The following is a 16,227-nucleotide window of genomic DNA, read 5'->3' as shown; positions in this document are numbered from 1 at the left end:
GGCCTGGTGTGAACTTCTGGCTGAGGATTACCGTCCATGCCATGCAGCACCAAAGTGCTGCTGTAAGACCGAGCAGCCACCCCACACCTCCCGGGCCTGCATTGAACCGATGCACTCAGAGGAGTGCCAAGCATTTACCTCTCGTTGGAGCCATGCTTGAGTGAGGTTTGCTCACAGCACCCTCTCCTGGGTGTGCACACACTGGGAAGGCCAGCACGCTGCAGCAACCTCACACATTTTCAGCTTGAAAAGCTTCTACAGATGTGGCCTGAGTTATGGGCAAGGTTTTTGTGGCTCCTCAGGATATAGCTGCTGGGCTGGGAAGGGGGAAAGGGCTCAGAGGATGGATTAGATGGGGCAGCAGCTGCTCACTGTTCATTTCAAGCTGGCAGAGGCAGGAAGGAATTGCTTTCTGGCTGTGGGAGCCTGTCCATGGCAGGCTGTTGGCACAGCCCCTGTGCCAACGCTGACGGCCCGTACTCTGAGACCTGCTGCCTGCCATTTGGCACGGCCCCATCTCTTCTTCCAGGTGAGCACATCTGGTGTGAAGTCTTCATCGCCTGCAGCAAATCCCCCCTGGACTTCAGTCAAGCTGCAGCACAGCAATGTCTGCTTTATCTCCTCAGCACCCTGTGGCACTTAGGACTGGGCACCTTGGGGTGCTGCAGCCGGTGATTCCCACAGCTCCCCTCCACCCCAACCCAAACCCAACCCCCAAATTGGTGGTTCAGAATGGAAAAGGCCACCTCCTCGCTGAAAAACCACCACAGAGCCTGCTCTTTGCCATTTGGACAGGGAGTTTGAGCACTGCTGCTTCCTATCAGGGTCACATGCCTGTGGCTGACAGACTTCAGGGGGCATGGGAGGAAGGTGGGAGGGCTGCAAACGTGCACAGTGCATGACATCTTTGCACAAAGCATTGGTGTGAGGAGAGGCATGAGCCCACCTGCGGCTGTTGCCCCATCAGGGTGCAGTGAAAGCACAGGGGTGGTGCTGCTGGGTGAGTGCTCCTGTACCAGGCAGCTTAACTTGGAGATAGGGAGTGTTTAAACCCTTCCCTGGCCCCTCTGCCTCACCTGCACTGAGGATAACCAGACTGGTATGTTTATTTCTCTTTTTTTTACCACACAAAAAGAGCAGCGTGCTGTGCCTCCCCCACACCGTGCCCACTCCCTCACCCTCCAGCGGCTCAGCCAGGAGCTGGGTCACCCTTGCCCTTTCCCTGGTGCTTTGTCACCCTGCAGGTGACACATCCTGGGGACCTGATTGCTAAACAGAGCACCCCAACAGATGGGTGAGGAGTGGGTGCTCCTCTCTTACCCTCAGGGCTGTTTGTACAGATTTTATCTGCTCCCCTGAGGCCTGAGGATGGTGCGAGCGTGGGCTGGAGGGGCTGTCAGCCTTTGCAGGAGGTGAAACAAGCCCAAAACAGGGGGAGGCTTGTGCATTGTGTTCCTAAGTACTGGCACACCATGTCTATTTCTCGTTATTTTATTTTTTTCCTCTCAGGTCAGAGCAAACTTACTGCCCCAGGAGCTCAGCATAAGAACACGCTTGAGGGCATTGCGTGCAGCAGGAAGGGCCGGGGACCCAGGCAGCACCTCGATGGGCAATGATAGGGAGAAAAGCAGCAAAGGAGCCCTCTCAGTGAGGCCTGAAGCAGGCTGGGTTGGGGTGAGGAAGGTGTTGGGAGGTCTGGGTTTCACACCTGAACCTGGGGCACAGAAGCCCTTCAGTGGGGGGGGGTTGGTTTGTCTGCTGCTGACGGGGCCGAAAGGCAGCAGCTGGCAAACTGCACCATAAACACCTTGAATTAAATTACAAATAGGCTGTGATTTAGGCAGACAGCTGAGATGTCCTCCATCTCAAATGTGAAACGCTCTGCTTCTGGAAAGTGAGGCCCTGAGGTAACTATGAGGGGTGGGTAAGGCCTGGCAGGAGGTGGGATTCCGCCATGCGGCTGCATTTCTGACTAGCTGAGGGGGCCATGTCGGAGAGGAAGGGTTGTAGTGCCTAAAGTGAGTCTGGTTTTGTGCAACTGGGTCACATCCTCTTCCACCAGAAGATGTGACAGCCTCAAAGTCCCCAGGGTGAGGGTAGGTGTGGGGGCATCCAGCCGCTGAAGGAGGCACTGAGCATTGTGGCTCCGTTCTGTCTGCAGAAAGACAAGCAGCTCTCACTGACAGCTTTATTTTAACACTTGTTAGCTTACGTTCTGTTTTGGACTCAGCTACAGGTGTGGGCATTCTCGTTAGCCATCACCAAAGAGCACTGCAGGTTGGGGCTGTGGGTGGCTAAGAAGTTCCCCCACCCAGATGAGGTGCTGTGAGGTTATTTATTATACCAGGCTGGTGTGGATGGGGTTGGATCCTTCACAGACTGAGCAGTGTAGGGTGCTTTTTTTTTTTTCTTTCCTCCCTTTCTCTCCTTTCTTAAACATTAAGGGCATTTTCAATGGAATCTCTTGGTGCTGAGTGAGGTGACAGCGAGGGAAGGTTGTGTGTCTGAGTTAGGACTTTAAGCCTTTCTAGTGGTGGACTCTGAGCTCCCAGGGGCTGTTGTGTTGGACACAGAGGCAGCACAGACTTGGGTCCTTTCTCTTGAACCCACTCCCAACCTGTTGGCTGGCTTGTGCTGGCTCCTGGGAGCCCTTTTCAAGGTGTGAGCCTGGGCTTCCCTTGAGCTATTTGCAGATAACAAAGGAGAAGGGGGGAAAAAATAGCTGTGAGCTGATCAAACAGTCAAAACACAAGCTAATTGTCTAGAAATGCCTAAGTCTGGACCCAAGTTTGTTGTCTCAGTGTTGAGCACAGCTTATGAGAACTGCTCCGTGCTATGGGAGAGCGGTGAGAGGCCCCTTGGTGGTGTTCAGGAGTGTGATGAGTTCAGTGCTGCTCCTCTCTGCTTCAAGGAGGTTGCTTGATGGACAAGGTAGTTTTGTCATGAGAGGGTGAGCAGCTGTGGTTCATCTCCTTGAGTGTCACCTGTGATTGTGATAATCTCCTGAATGTGATGCAGCCTAAGGCTGCTGAAGGATCTGATGCCTGTGGGGTTTCCTTTTCAGCTCTGTTTGGAGAGTGGAAAGTTCCTGGCCAGACAGAGACCTGGCTAAGCTGTAAGGCTGCATGAGAGAAAGCAGTGGTGCTTTGGTCATGTTTCGTGCCTTTATCTGTTTCTGTCTAGACTCAGTCCAGGTCCTTGGGTGTAGTGACGCTGTGCTGCCTGCAATCAGCTGAGATTGTGGGTCTGATCAAACTGTGTGAAAACCCAAGGGGCTTTTTCTCCTGTGCGTGCTATTGAGCTAGCTCTGCTGCTCTGGATGGTTCACAGTGCTCGCACTGCATGCTCTCTGGGGGAGTGAACTGCTCCTGGTGGCAGTTTCTCAGGCTGCTGCAGAGACTGGAGGGCTGATTTCTTTTTTTTTTTTGTTTTTTTTTTTTTGTTTTAAAATCCTTGCAGCCTTCCTGAAGGACTGAATTCCTCAGAGATTTAGAGGTGGGACCTGTCCTCCGCCGCTATTGTTCATGTACCTCTCAAAGGAGCTGAAGGGTGAACTCAGGCTACTGTGAATTCCTAGAATGACAGCAATGATAAATCAAGATATCTTGCCAGTGCTTTGTCTGTGTGACTTTAAGCTTTTTTTTTTTTTTTTCCTGCTGTAGAAATGGAATTGACATCTGTGTGTAATGTGTGAGGCCGTGACCTCTGAAATCCACTGATGGATGCTGCCACAAGGCCCTCGTGCATCACCGAAGGCTGCTCTGCAGAGGCTCTGCCCTTGCTGTGCCAGCTGTTGTGCAGCCAGGGTGAGAGCACTGTGTGTGCAGGCACCCTCACAGTGTCCCAGGGCTCTTGCCTCCAGCTGGGAATGCAGGAAGGATGCTGTCTTTTTGGGACTGGCCATGGTCAAGCTCATGTGGCGAAAGAAAGCGTGCTCTGAACGGCCCCAGAGTGTGCTTAGGCATGTGGCATGGTGTCAGATCTTCTCTGACTCCCCTGGTATGCTGTTATCAGCTTCCAGCTGCTGCCAGTAGCTGTGCCTTTACTTCTTTGGAGCTTTAGGTTTAGGGCTGAGCAGTCGATGAAGTGAGTAATAGGCTGGAGATAAGAGCGTGCCTCCAACCCTGGAAAGATCAGAGACCAAGCTAAGCATTTAATTCCATCCTCCTCGGTTAGCATCGTATGCTCCTGGAGAAGTCCACTGGTACTTTCTGGAAAGCTTTCTCCCTTCCGTCTGATCTGCTGAGGCTGCTTCTGATAAAGGTGAGTGCAGAAAAGCAGACACAGCTCCCTCCAGATGCATGCTGACACCAAAGTTCCTCCTCCAGCACAGCTGTGCTGACCCCACGCTTGCTGAGCTGAGGAAGCAGCTTCACCCTGCTGCTCCAGCACCAAATCCTCCCGGCCCACACAGCAGCTGGCTGGGGATGTGCGATGGGGCAGGCAGGGCTGTGCCCCCCTGTGCCTCATTGTAAGGGGGGCGTTGGAGCTGGGCAGGCAGCAGCAGAGCAGGGATGAGCAAGGGACCCCGTGAGGGAGGGCTGGTGGTGACTAGCCACTAACCCTGTGTGTGCTCAGCAGCCTGCAGTCCCATTTATTAGCACTTAAAACTTGCTGTCTCTGCTCCAAATGGAGTGTTTACAGCATTGACACGAACAGCTGTCCCAGTCAGCCAGATCATAACAAATGGGAGCTCTGGCTGGAGTGTTATTTTGCTGCAAGGGGGTAATACATCTTATTACTAAACAATGAAGCTCGTGATGGATGGTGACGAGTCTCTTCGCTGTCTTGCTTGATGATCATGCTGAAAAATAAACATAAAACGTAAGATGTTCCCAGGGATCTTGGCAAGGCCTTGCATTGTACCTAGGAGGAGACAGCTTTGAGGATCCCTGGTGCCTTAGCTGCAAGGGGCTTGGCAGCAGGCTGTGGGTTATGCTGCCTTCTCTCCACAGTGGATTAGCTGGGAGGGGTCTGGGGGTCAGGGAACAAAATTCAGGGATAGAGAGGAGGAGAAGGAGGAGGATGTGCTGGCCAAACACATCAGCTGTAGCAGGAGCTGAAGACAACTGGAGCACTGCAGAACTCTGGTCCTAGGTGATGTCTGACCATAAGGCAGTGTGGGGTCCAACAGGCATTTTGAATAAGGCTGCATTACTGGGGAAGTTATGGTTTGGGGAGCTGGGGGTGGAACTGAGGACACAGTTCTCCAAAGGGCCATGGGGAAGGTATGGTTATGGGGGTGGCAAAGTCCTCCTGAGGGCCGTGCCCGTGATCCTGCTGCTTCAAGTGACTTGTGTGGAGGCCTCTAAGCCACAGCCCCTCTGAGCAGACAGCTGGAACAAATGACATGCTCACTTGATGCCAGTGCAAAATTGAAGGACCGCTGTTCAGGGCAAAGGAGCTGAGCTAGTCAGATCAGCCACCTCTGCTTCTGAGCACCTGCAGAGGCAAAGCTCGAGACGGTTCAGGTCCATTACCTACAGCTTGGAGTCATTGCAGAGGTAGCAGTGGGCTCCGGACCGAGCCCTACAGGAGCCGCAGGGGGGTACTGGCTGGCTAAAGACCGCGTGACTCAGATCTCCTACGTGTGTCTTCACCCACGCTCCTTGCCCTTCACGCTTTTTCCAACCTCAAGGACTGCTGAATTTTCTTACCTGCTCCCCCCCCCCCCCACCACCACCGTGGTGTTTTATTTTTAGATGGTGACTATGAAATGATGGGAACAGGTGGTGCTGTGATTTCACAACAAAGGAAATATATTCAGGTCACAAATGGGGTGAGCAGAGCAATGGGAACTGGCTCCCGCTGCTTTTGGGGGCTCTACAGCAGAGGTGCAGGGTGTGAGCTGCAGCGCGATGGGGCTGACAGCAGTGAGGACTGGCACCGGGTGTGCAAGTGACACTGGTAGCGTTTGGAAGCCAATTAAAGCTAATTTAAAATATTAGCATATCAGCAGGCAGGAATTCTTCCGACCGGATTGATTTCACTAGGGGATCGGGGAATAGGGCCAGCGTTTAGCTGGCAGTTTTTCTTTCCCTGTGATTGCGTTCATCACCTGAGCTGCCAGGGTAGGGCTGGGGTCTGCTGGAGGAGAGCAGCAGCGGGGCCGGGGGTCTCCTGGGGAGGGTAAGGCAGCACTGCATGGAGCTGCGCCAGTGAGCGGATGAGCTCCCACTTGGGAGCCATGAAAGCAGCCAACAAAGGCACTCTGTGTCTGTGCGTGTGTTTCTTCAGACTAGATGAAGGAGGGAGAAGGTTTTAAAAAAAAATCCCAGCCCTGTTTTTCCCAGCAAGTTCTCCCCGGTATATATTTATATTTAGTATCTATTTAGCAGAGAAGAGGGGAGGGCTGTCTGGGAAAGCAGTTTGCTGGAAGGGGGTGGGTTTGTAATCCAGACATTCAAAGACGGTCTTAAATAGAGCATTAATGGAAGGGGGAAGGTTGGAGACTGCAGCTTTCTATTTTGGTGGAAATGGAGCTTTCTGTGCATGCCAGCTGCTGCTCAAGTGAGGGAGTGGTTGGTCACCGCACGGAGGAGCTTTCGTTTATGCATCTGTCCTCAGTGCGTAGCACTCCTGCGAATCTTCCTGCTGTCTGGAAGGATTTGGGGGTCAGATCCTAAAAGGAAGAGCAAAAGGGTGAGCAGAGCTGGCTCACATGGAGTAAGCCTTGTGTATGTGGCAGGATGCAATGAGCAGCACAGCAGCTGGACAGGGAGCACGCTTGCCTTTCTCCAGACAGCTGGAAGCAATCTGACCTCGAGATCTGAAAACTGCTGCTGGACACCTATCCACAAACCCCTCACGGCTTTGCCTTTCTCCCAGGGAGTAGCTGGAGCTTTGAGGCACTGCTGAGCCCGCCTGTCCCTGCTGCCTGGCTGCCTCCTGGGCTGGACTGGCTCAGGTCTCATTACCAGTTGTACCCACAGGTGGGGAATCAGGTGTTGAAAGATTTGCTGAACATCAAACCACAGCCAAAATCGGTGCACCCTCTTTTTCTTCCTGTCGAGGTCATCGTGCTGCACTAGGAGACTTTTTTTCCCAGGCTGTTGGCTTGAGGTGAGTGCTGGGGCTGAGAAACCCATCGGCCTTAGGTCTGTGCCCAGTGGCTCTGCAGGAGCAGGCTTCAGTTAGCTCAGGTGCATTTGTTCTGTGGTTCAATCAAACCCTGAGCTCATCATGCTTGTATTTTTGTTGGTCGATATCAATATTTCAGAATCACAGCCACATTGCCCTGTTGGCATGGGGTGGAGAAGTGGCACGGACTTGATTTCTGTGTGTGGCTGTGGATAGGTGTGAAAGCAATTCCCAAGCAGCTGCATGGGGTTAGGAGTACTCCCGGAGTACTGCATGAAGAGATCATGGCCACACATCCAAGTGAATTACAGACCAGATGAGGAGCTGACTAGATATATCTTTTCTGGGCCTGGGTACGTGGTATGGCAAAAAAATAATCCGCAGGTCTCTGCACACCCACACTAGGAGTAGATGTACTGAAGTTGATAGGGAAAGTTAGTCTCTAATAACCACCTATCAGCAAAGAAATCACAGCCTGGTCCCCAGACGCTGGCTCTGACAATCATTTTGTGCTAATGCTTTAGCCAGCCTGTCTGTCGCTCAAATATTTGCTGAGGGGAGTGAACTTCCCAGCTCGGAGGCTGAGCCTGCCAAGGAGGAAGATGGGAGAGGTGACCCGGGCTGGTGTCCGTGTCTGCACTCTGGGATTTTGCCTCAGAAAAATGCAAATGTGGTTGGAACCAATTTTGTTCAAGAACGTGAACAGGCACTCAAAGGACCTTTTTTCCCCTCTCCCCATGACTTCTCCTTCTCTAATTACTAGGATGAATGTGTAAACCCTCACACTGAAGTGTTCACAAGAGTGGGTTTACTCATTTTACTCTCTTTCTTGGCGTAAAAGGCATCTTATTAAGGAGGTTTTAATGTGTTTTTTTTTTTCACCAAGAGACATGGATTATAAAGCTTTAAGAAATAACTTGCATCTAGAAAAGCCAATTAATAAAACAAAAATTCTGATGTCATTTTCTCATAAATTAACAATTCATAGATAATTTACAGTGCTCATGTCATTAGGCAAATGGACTTTAAATTGATTTCAGATTAGTGGGTTAATGATTTCCCGCAGGTATGGTTTCCGTGGGCAGCGTGCATGGTGTTACCTTCAATGAGGGGTAGGTGTGCGGGAGCAAACTCCTGCCTCGGTAATCGAGGCGATGATGGGAGTGGTGGTCGCATCCAAACGCGGTATTGATCTGCGCAGAAAGTGCTGACTGTCTCCATCACTGTGGCAAGGAGAGGGTAAGGAGAGGACTCTGGGAAAGACTGCAGTCCTTGCATATTTCTTGTATAATAACGGGTTTGGTATGTGTTAACTCCAGGTGGTGCATTAAGGTAGCCAATTGATACGGTGTTGTTAAATAACCTTGCAGTTTATAGTACCGGGGAAAAAAAATTATGCAGCTGAGTTCTGATTATAGCTGTAAGGGAACAATATGTCCCCAGATTGATTAAAAACAGGGCGAAGATTACGTGGCGTCTGAGCTACTGGAGTCTGAGACCAAGCCGAGGGGGAGGCGCGGTGCTCTCCCATCGCTGCTGTGATGGCCAGGCTGTGCGCTGCGAGTCCTGCCTTACCCCCCTCTGCTGCCAACTTCTGTCCTTGCATGATTTTCCCCCTTGTTTTTCTTCTTGGCCTGCCTGTAAAGCTTGTAAATATTTCAGGGGACAGGCTGAATGTCTCGTGTATGTTAACACGGGGAGCTAAGGTCGGAGCCCTGAGGTGCTCGTGGAAGGTCAGCAGCTGGTATTTCACCTTGCTCAACCTAGTTGCCAGGAGGTCCAGACTTGTCAGAGCAAACCTGGAGGACTCTTGTGGCACGGTTAGCCTTTCTGTAGGCACACGCTGGCATTAATAAATTGATCTGGGCTTTTTGTCTCATCACCCTAATACTAGAGGCATTAAAAACGCTGATGAATTCCTCCTTGGGGAGATGGACTTATTGTCCCAGGCTTGCAGCCGAGGCGGGGAGAGATGCCTGCTCGGGGTGATGGAACGACATGGCAGTGCAGCAGGGAGGGGACATCCCTCTGTGGGTGTAGCGCTGCCTTCGGCGAGCCCTGCCTTGCACGGGTGGGTTTTGTAGCACGAGGCCGTCGATGCAGGACGGCGCCGTGCAAAGATTGCGGTCTAAATTGGCAACACCCTGAGCCGTGCCGCAGGCACTGCTGTTCACTGCCACGGATGGGGAGGCTGAGTGCTGTGGAGGATTATATTTTGAGCACGATGGACAGTAACTCATGAATTAAATGGCTGTGGAAATGGATTTTGTTGGCAGTACATATTTGTGGAGCGCAGTCTCTCTGTGGCTGCCTGTTTACACAAACTCTATTGCTTCCAAGCTTTGTATTACAAAATTAAATTCCTCCTGCATTAAAAATTTATGTTGGATGAAAAGATCAGTGTATTGAAACTTGGTGAGAATATCCCCCTCCATGCACATACACACATCATTTGGATGTACCTTTCCTCTGAATGCCGGCTGATGATCCAAATCATGCGAGATAAAGTTTATAATTACCTTCTATCAGTGCTCTGTAAAAAGCGGAAAGGTGCCCTTAAATAGGGGGTGATCCCTATAAAGATGAAATTCATGCTAACTGAGAAGTTGTTATTGCATCCCTTAGCATCTCCTGTGCTCCGAAGGTGTTGAAAAGACTTTAGAGAGAGATTTATGGGAAGGTGCCTTCTCACAATGTGTTATTTTGGCTTCAAGGACACTGAAATTCTATCGCTTACTGCACAGAGCTACTTGTGTCAGTACACAATTCAGCTCATAATTATAGCCTTTCATCTCATTAGCATATGTAAGAGTTTATATAAGTTTTATCCAAACATTTTTAATTCATTAGGTGTTCTCCTTGTATCTGCTATGCCCTGGGGCATAAGGAACACTCTGCAGTTGTTTTTTTATGGAAATTAGACCTTAAAGACGCACATAAATCTGTAGACATGCTTCTGCAATTTAAAAATGACTCTGTAAGATGCGTACAATGAAGGGAAATAAGGATTTAAAGCACCATCTTGGTAGAATACAGTTTATTTTGTGTATATTTTTCAGGGAAGCAGATCCAGCAGCACATCATACAGTGATCCAATTATGAGAAGTGGAGGGAGAAGGTGGAATGAGCGGGTGGGAAATGACAGGGGAGGATGGTGGCGGTGGAGGTAGCAGCAGCTTGAGGAATGGACCCAAACTGGAGTGGGGACAGGGAGCTGGCCAGAAAGCTGAAGGCTGGAAAAAACACTGGGGTGAGGTCTTCAGCATCCCAGTAACGTGGTCTTTGGGATGGACCTGCTGTGAGTGCTGTAGGGCTTGTGTGGAGAAGCTGGCTCTGAGCAAGGAGCGATGACCCTGCCCTCATCGTGTGGAAGGAGCCCCAGCCCTCCGTGCAGAAAATTATGTTGGTGCTGGCCAGCAGTGATGGTGCTGTGACTTGTTGGCTTTTCCTGGTGTGTGTGTTTCCCATGGCCAGACGGCACCAACTCCTCTGTTTGAAATCTTTCTTTTTTTTTTTTTCTCCATTAATTTGCAGGCTATTTATTTCTGCCTTCTTGGCTTGGGCTGCACGCTGTGAGTCTGGAGGAGCCGTGACCTGGAGGGACCATCTGTTTCTCCGTTGGCAGGCAGAAGGGATGGGGGCCAGGGAGGAAGGATGCAGCTCCTCTATGCTGCTGTTCCTGTGCCTCCTCGCTGTCTGGGTAATTAAACACTAAAATTAAAATATATATATGTTAATAATCCTCGTTCTCTAGCAGCTGTAGTGGAGTCAGGCTGTTTCTCCCTGCAGATGGAGAGGCCTGGGAGCGACCTGCTTCCCTCCTGGCATCAGAACCCTTCTGGTCACAGGAGCAACCTGGCAGCGGCGTGGATTTCCTCGAGGAGCTGCAGGTTGCAGCAGATGCTGCTTGTGGGAGCCCTGTGGACAGACCTGGAATGCCAGCCTTCAGAAGGACTTGGTTTGGTAACAGACCTCTTTGATTTCTGGTGGTCAGAGCATTGATTATGGTCTTCAGAAACCCACGGAAAGGCTTCAGATCTAAACCCACAAAGGGTTTAAGCTCTCAATTTAGGAACTCCAGCAGCAGTTTAATGTTTTTGCTGATAGCAGCCTATGAATGAAAGCCCCTGCCCCGCAGTGCTATCTCTAAGTATCTGTCACTCTGCGTGCTTAGCAAAAGCAGAGAATGGGAGATACAACTTCTGATTAATGTCTCTGGGGAGCTTTTGCAATACTGTTTTGCAAGCAATTGTCATTTAACATTAAGGTAAATACCTTGCAGCTATGAACTAGAAAGCCCTTTTTTTCCTTTCCTTTTGGAAACAGCCTCTTGGCTTCACAAAGCTCTTGTTCATGTTGAAACCACTTCTTTTTCCCTGTTGGTGCTGTAGCTGCCCTGCCCCAGAGCTTGCCCTGAGCTTGAGGTGGCCAGTAGTGGGCAGGGATGCTCAGTGCTGTGCCAGCAGGGGAGTTAAACCAGAGGTGCTTCTTGGTGCCTCTGCCCTCCTCCCCTCTGCAGGAGGATGCTGCTGGCAAGCTGGCACGGGGTAGTGCTGAGTGGCTGGGTATGTAAATGAGCTCACTTTCATTAGAGAGCTTGGCTGTAAGAAAACACCATTAACTCCATCAAGGCTCATCTCTTTTAATACCTGTGCTCCCCCTGGAGACATCCAAGTTTCTAGGCTAATTTCTTATCGGACTCTGGTGACTTTTACTTAAGGAAGTTGCTTCAGGCAGGGAGACCCCACTCTTAATATTTTTTCATTCATTTCTAAAAGATTTGGAGTCTTCTACTTATTACTGCTTCCCTCAAATGTTGAACTTCTACCTTTCCTCAACACCTCATCTGGCTCTCACTGCTGTAACCCAAGCAGATTAATGCAGTCACCAAGACTTGCAACACAATCCTTCTCACCGCTGTGTTGGAAATCCAATGTTTTGGGGATCACTGCGTCATTGCAGGTGATAACGGTGCTAGTACCTGCCCTGCGGAGGTGGTGGCAGCTTTCTCCTGTGAAAGACAGCACTGACTCCTTGTCCTATCGCCCCCTCCCAGAAGCGTGTCTTGTTCTGGCTCCTTCCAGCAATGCAAACAATTACCGTTGTGCGAGAGCCACGACTGCCCGTGCTTTAACAACATTGCAAATTACACTCGTAAATTCAGAGTGCAGCTAATTGTTGTTTTATGGAGTAGATGTTCTTCAGGAAAAAAAAAAAAAAGAAAAATTAATCTGTAAACACTCCGATGCCCTGCTGAGCACAGGACTGTTTATCTTTGGTGAGGAATAGCCTTCCAGAGCAACCTCGGTGCACGCCGGATCACAAACTTTTCAAGGGCAGTGGTGTTCCCCTGGTGTGGCTCTGGGCAGGCAGGAGCTGTGAGAGAGGTGGGTTTTGTGTGCTTGGTTTTTATTCTGGGATTTCACCTGCCCCTGGAGCAGCATGCTTTGTGATTACTGCATTGTTGCTTGTTCTGGAAACCCCTCTGGCCTGGCTGAGATGAGGGCTCCCCTGTGCTGCCCGCTGCCCTTGTGAAGGGGAAGATGCAGCTGGTTTGAAGGATTACAGGCAAAGTGGATGCGACTGGCCGAGGCAGGGGACAGATGTAAACCTCACTGTGCGATGCTGGGCAGATTGCTCTGCTAATTTACAAGGATGCTGTTGCACCATAAGCAGGTGCCTTAAGATGGTTTCTGCCCTTCATCCTTCTTGAGCTCGTCCAGAGGATGGATGGGACACCCAGGAATGAGCTGCTCTGGAGTACCCAGTACCACTCTGCTCACAAATGTACCCTTTAAGGAGCCACTCAGCCTCCCTGGCGCTATCATTCTTCTGAGCCTTCTCTACTTCATTCCTAATTGGATCCTTTGTACTCAATTGTCCTGATCTGCGGAAATGTTATGAGGATGAGGGTTTTGGCTTTTTTTCTTTTCTTATAGTGATTTATTGTATTTTAATTCTGGTTTCAGTGTGCAGGCTTCACTTGGCAGGAGTGTGATTTGCAGGGAGGCAGAGTGTGGGAGGCTTTATAAATAAAACACCTGCTCTGTCTCCCTTCATGACCAGGGTCTGATCTTCATTACTCCAGGGCAAACCTGGGAAACTTTCCACTAAAATCAAGGGTGGCACCGACACGGTGCTGGTGTAGCAGAGATGAGAATCAGAGATGAGAATCCATCTGCCTGCAAATTGCCAAGGCTGTAGCTTTCGGGACTCTAAGCAGGTGATCTACGTGCATTTTAATAACCGTAACCTTCACAGCGAGTGCACATTCTGCTGAGTGTGCAGATTGCAAACCCGCGCTGCAATCGCTGGAAAGGTTGTTTGTGGTAGCTCTTGATATACTGTTTGGATTGGGCTTTGTTTGCTCCAGCGAGGCTTTGGAAGGGAATGATGTGCTAATTGAGTATTCAGCAAATAGCAGCTTCCAAAAGGTCCTTGCCCGGTGAGCTAGGAGATGCCCCTGAAAACACACGTCCACTGGTTAGCATGTGTGGCAGTGCCCTTGTGAGCCAAATGGGATCCTTTAATTATAGGTACTAATAATGCTTTGAGCTTTGCAAGTGCTCTGCATGATCAAAGTGCTCTTGGCCCCATTTTGTAATGCTGAGATGAAGCAGGTAACAACAGGGGATGCATGGACGGGGCTGGTGGGAGCTGTGCTGAAAGCACCATCTTCTGCCCACATTCAGCTTCTGAAAAGGACTTGGATGCCACAAGGAGCTCTGGCATAAATGCCAAGATTGGCAAATGCTTCGTGCTGCAGCGAGCATTGCTGGACAGCTGGGCTGAGATCTGACACCATCCAACACGGGACCGGAGGGACTCAGAGCACGGGCCCTGAGGTACGTGGCCGGGCGTCAGCTGGGCCTTTGTGCCTGTCTGTGCTGACTCCTGCTGTCACAGCTGCCCTTCAAAGGGGAAAAACGCTGTAGCCTTTCTAAAGGAAGCATTTGAAATGTAAACCCAAACCCTGCTTTTGTGTAAATGTAGCTTTTCCCTTTGTGGAGCCTGCTACGGGTTTTGCCAAGGAGGTGCAGTGCTGTCGCCTTGCTGTCATCGGGGCCTGATCCTGCCTAGAGAGGAGAACAAGAAAAAAAAAAAAAAAAAGGGTGAGAACAATCTTGGAGCACAGGCCCCGGTGGCTGGCAGCCCCACTGCGGGAGGGCTGGGGCCTGACCTCCTGTCCACTGCGCTGAGCAGCAGCACCAGGTCTCTGCTGCTGAACCATGGGCTGTGGGGAGCATCTGTGGGGTGAAGGAGGCAAAGGCTTCAGTCTGCTGTAGTTGCCAGGCTAAAGCATGCTACTGTGGAAATTCAGCTTATGGAGAGGCTGGGGGGAGCCAGGCTCCCCCAGCTGGCTCTTGGCAGGCGGTCAGAGTGACTCAAAAGGGAGAAAATCTTCACCCATCCCCTCCAATCCCATCTGTGGCTTAAAGGAATCAGGTTTTACTCATGTTCTGGATGGGGGCTTACCCTAAAAGCTGTTAGTGTGACTGTGCTCAGCTGTGTTTTTGTGGGGTCCCCTTTCTGCTCTACTGGGCCCCTCACAATCCCACTGTTGTGTGTCTGCAGCTGAAATACCTCAGCTGTAACCTATTTAGCTTTCCTGGCAAAAAGTCTTCAAGTGGAGCACGAGGCTTCTCAGGCTGTGTGTGGGTGAACGTGAGAAAAGCCAACAAGGTGTTCAACTCAAGTAGGTCAGAAGAGGGAACCTGAATTTTACAGGAAATGCTGATACGTGTACTGTAAGTGATTTTATTCCAAATGAAAGACAAGTCAACTTTTTCTTTCTTTTTTGAAACTCAGGTTTTCTAGTGCTAGATCTTAAAAAAAAAAAAAAAAAAAATTAAAAGTCCCTTCCACCCCAAAAATAATCACCCCAAACCTTCAGTTTAATCAAAACATTTATCTTCAGTGGATTGGGTGGGAAGTGTTCCGAACTGATGCAATTTAAGCTCATTTCTAACGTGAAGTAAATGTGATTATTCAGCAGAGGAGTTGAGAATTACATCTGATACGTAACTCCTGTTGCCTTCCACAACCAGCACCAATGCAAGGCAGGAACTCCACACCAAAATGCGGTGCTGTGACCTTGGTAAGCCTGCAACCAACCTTCCCACCCGCTTTCATCTCCATCTTGTGTTACTTCCTAATTAACACCTTGGAGCACGTGGTTTGGCTGCTGTAGGAATTGGGGCCCGGTGTGTAAACCCTTTGTGGAGTTTATCCGTGGAACAAAAGGCCCTTATTATGCTGTCTCTGTGGCTGCTGCGTGGGAGTGCTGCAGGGTGTGCAAGGCGGGAGGAAGAGGGGGAAATGTGCTGCTGTGTGATCACAGAGCTGAATGCGTTCTCTGTATTAATGTAGCAGGTGCTCTGTTCTTTTCACAATAAGAAAGTCCAAGTAATAAGAGGTTTAGCTTAAGTCATCGATACAAAAAAAAAAAAAAAAGAAAGATATGCCTCCAGCTTTAGCACTGTAAACAAACAAAGTTGGGTGTATGTCTAAACAACTGATGGCTTGCAGGCAAATAAATAAAAACCACTCAGGATGTGACATTTCCTCAAGAGGACTTCACTTTGCTGGCTACAGCAGGTTTGGGGGAGCGCAAAACGCTGGTCCCTGGGGAAAGGGACACGGCTGGTGAAGCAGCCACCACGTGAGTCACTGCAGAGCTGCCTCTGCCCGAGTCCCTCTGCACGTCCTTCCTGTGGCCTTTGGGTTTTTTGGGGTTAGGGAAGTTCCCGTGCACCCCATGGCTTTGGGTGCAATTTGAAGCAAAGGGGCAGGAGTTGGAGCACTGCAAGCCAGGAGCTGGGAGCCCCCAGCCCCATTTCATCCCTGGCAGTGCCCTCATCACCCCGCAGAAAAGGCTTTTGGCTGAGTATGTGGGAATGCAAACTTGGACAGACCCCTGGGGCAAGGACTGCCCGCAGAACAGGGCTCAGCAAGCGCAGGGAGCTGAAGCACAAAGCGCCTCCTTGACATTTTCCTTGTCTCCCCCAGAAACTGCTGGTTTATGGCTGTGAACAGCAGGAAGCGCAGAAGCAATTTCTCCTTTGACATTTAAATTGCAGACAACATTTCCAATTAAATTTCCCTTTTTTACTAGATGTTGTTTCAGGTGTATTAGCCGCTTTATTC

At 50.2% G+C, this 16,227-nt stretch overlaps 1 long non-coding RNA gene across 4 annotated transcripts in view; it reads left to right on the top strand.

Moving 5' to 3' along the window:
- The first annotated feature begins 2,420 nt into the window (after positions 1 to 2,420).
- LOC137843474 (uncharacterized) overlaps positions 2,421 to 16,227 on the top strand; it is a 34,020-nt gene continuing 20,213 nt past the window's right edge. Inside the window, exons 1-6 of one of the 4 annotated variants that reach the window (XR_011089546.1) lie at positions 2,817 to 3,115; positions 3,460 to 3,549; positions 3,663 to 3,806; positions 4,177 to 4,263; positions 10,615 to 10,780; positions 10,870 to 14,013. This is a non-coding gene — a long non-coding RNA (uncharacterized lncRNA). Of the gene's footprint in view, positions 2,475 to 2,816; positions 3,116 to 3,459; positions 3,550 to 3,662; positions 4,264 to 10,614; positions 10,781 to 10,869; positions 14,014 to 16,227 lie in introns of those variants that run through there. The other 3 variants (XR_011089545.1, XR_011089547.1, XR_011089544.1) reach the window with 3 other exon arrangements.

Source organism: Anas acuta, chromosome 22, assembly GCF_963932015.1.
Source record: "Anas acuta chromosome 22, bAnaAcu1.1, whole genome shotgun sequence".
NCBI classification, from domain to species: Eukaryota; Metazoa; Chordata; class Aves; order Anseriformes; family Anatidae; genus Anas; species Anas acuta.
This window is presented reverse-complemented; position numbering and strand designations above follow the sequence as displayed.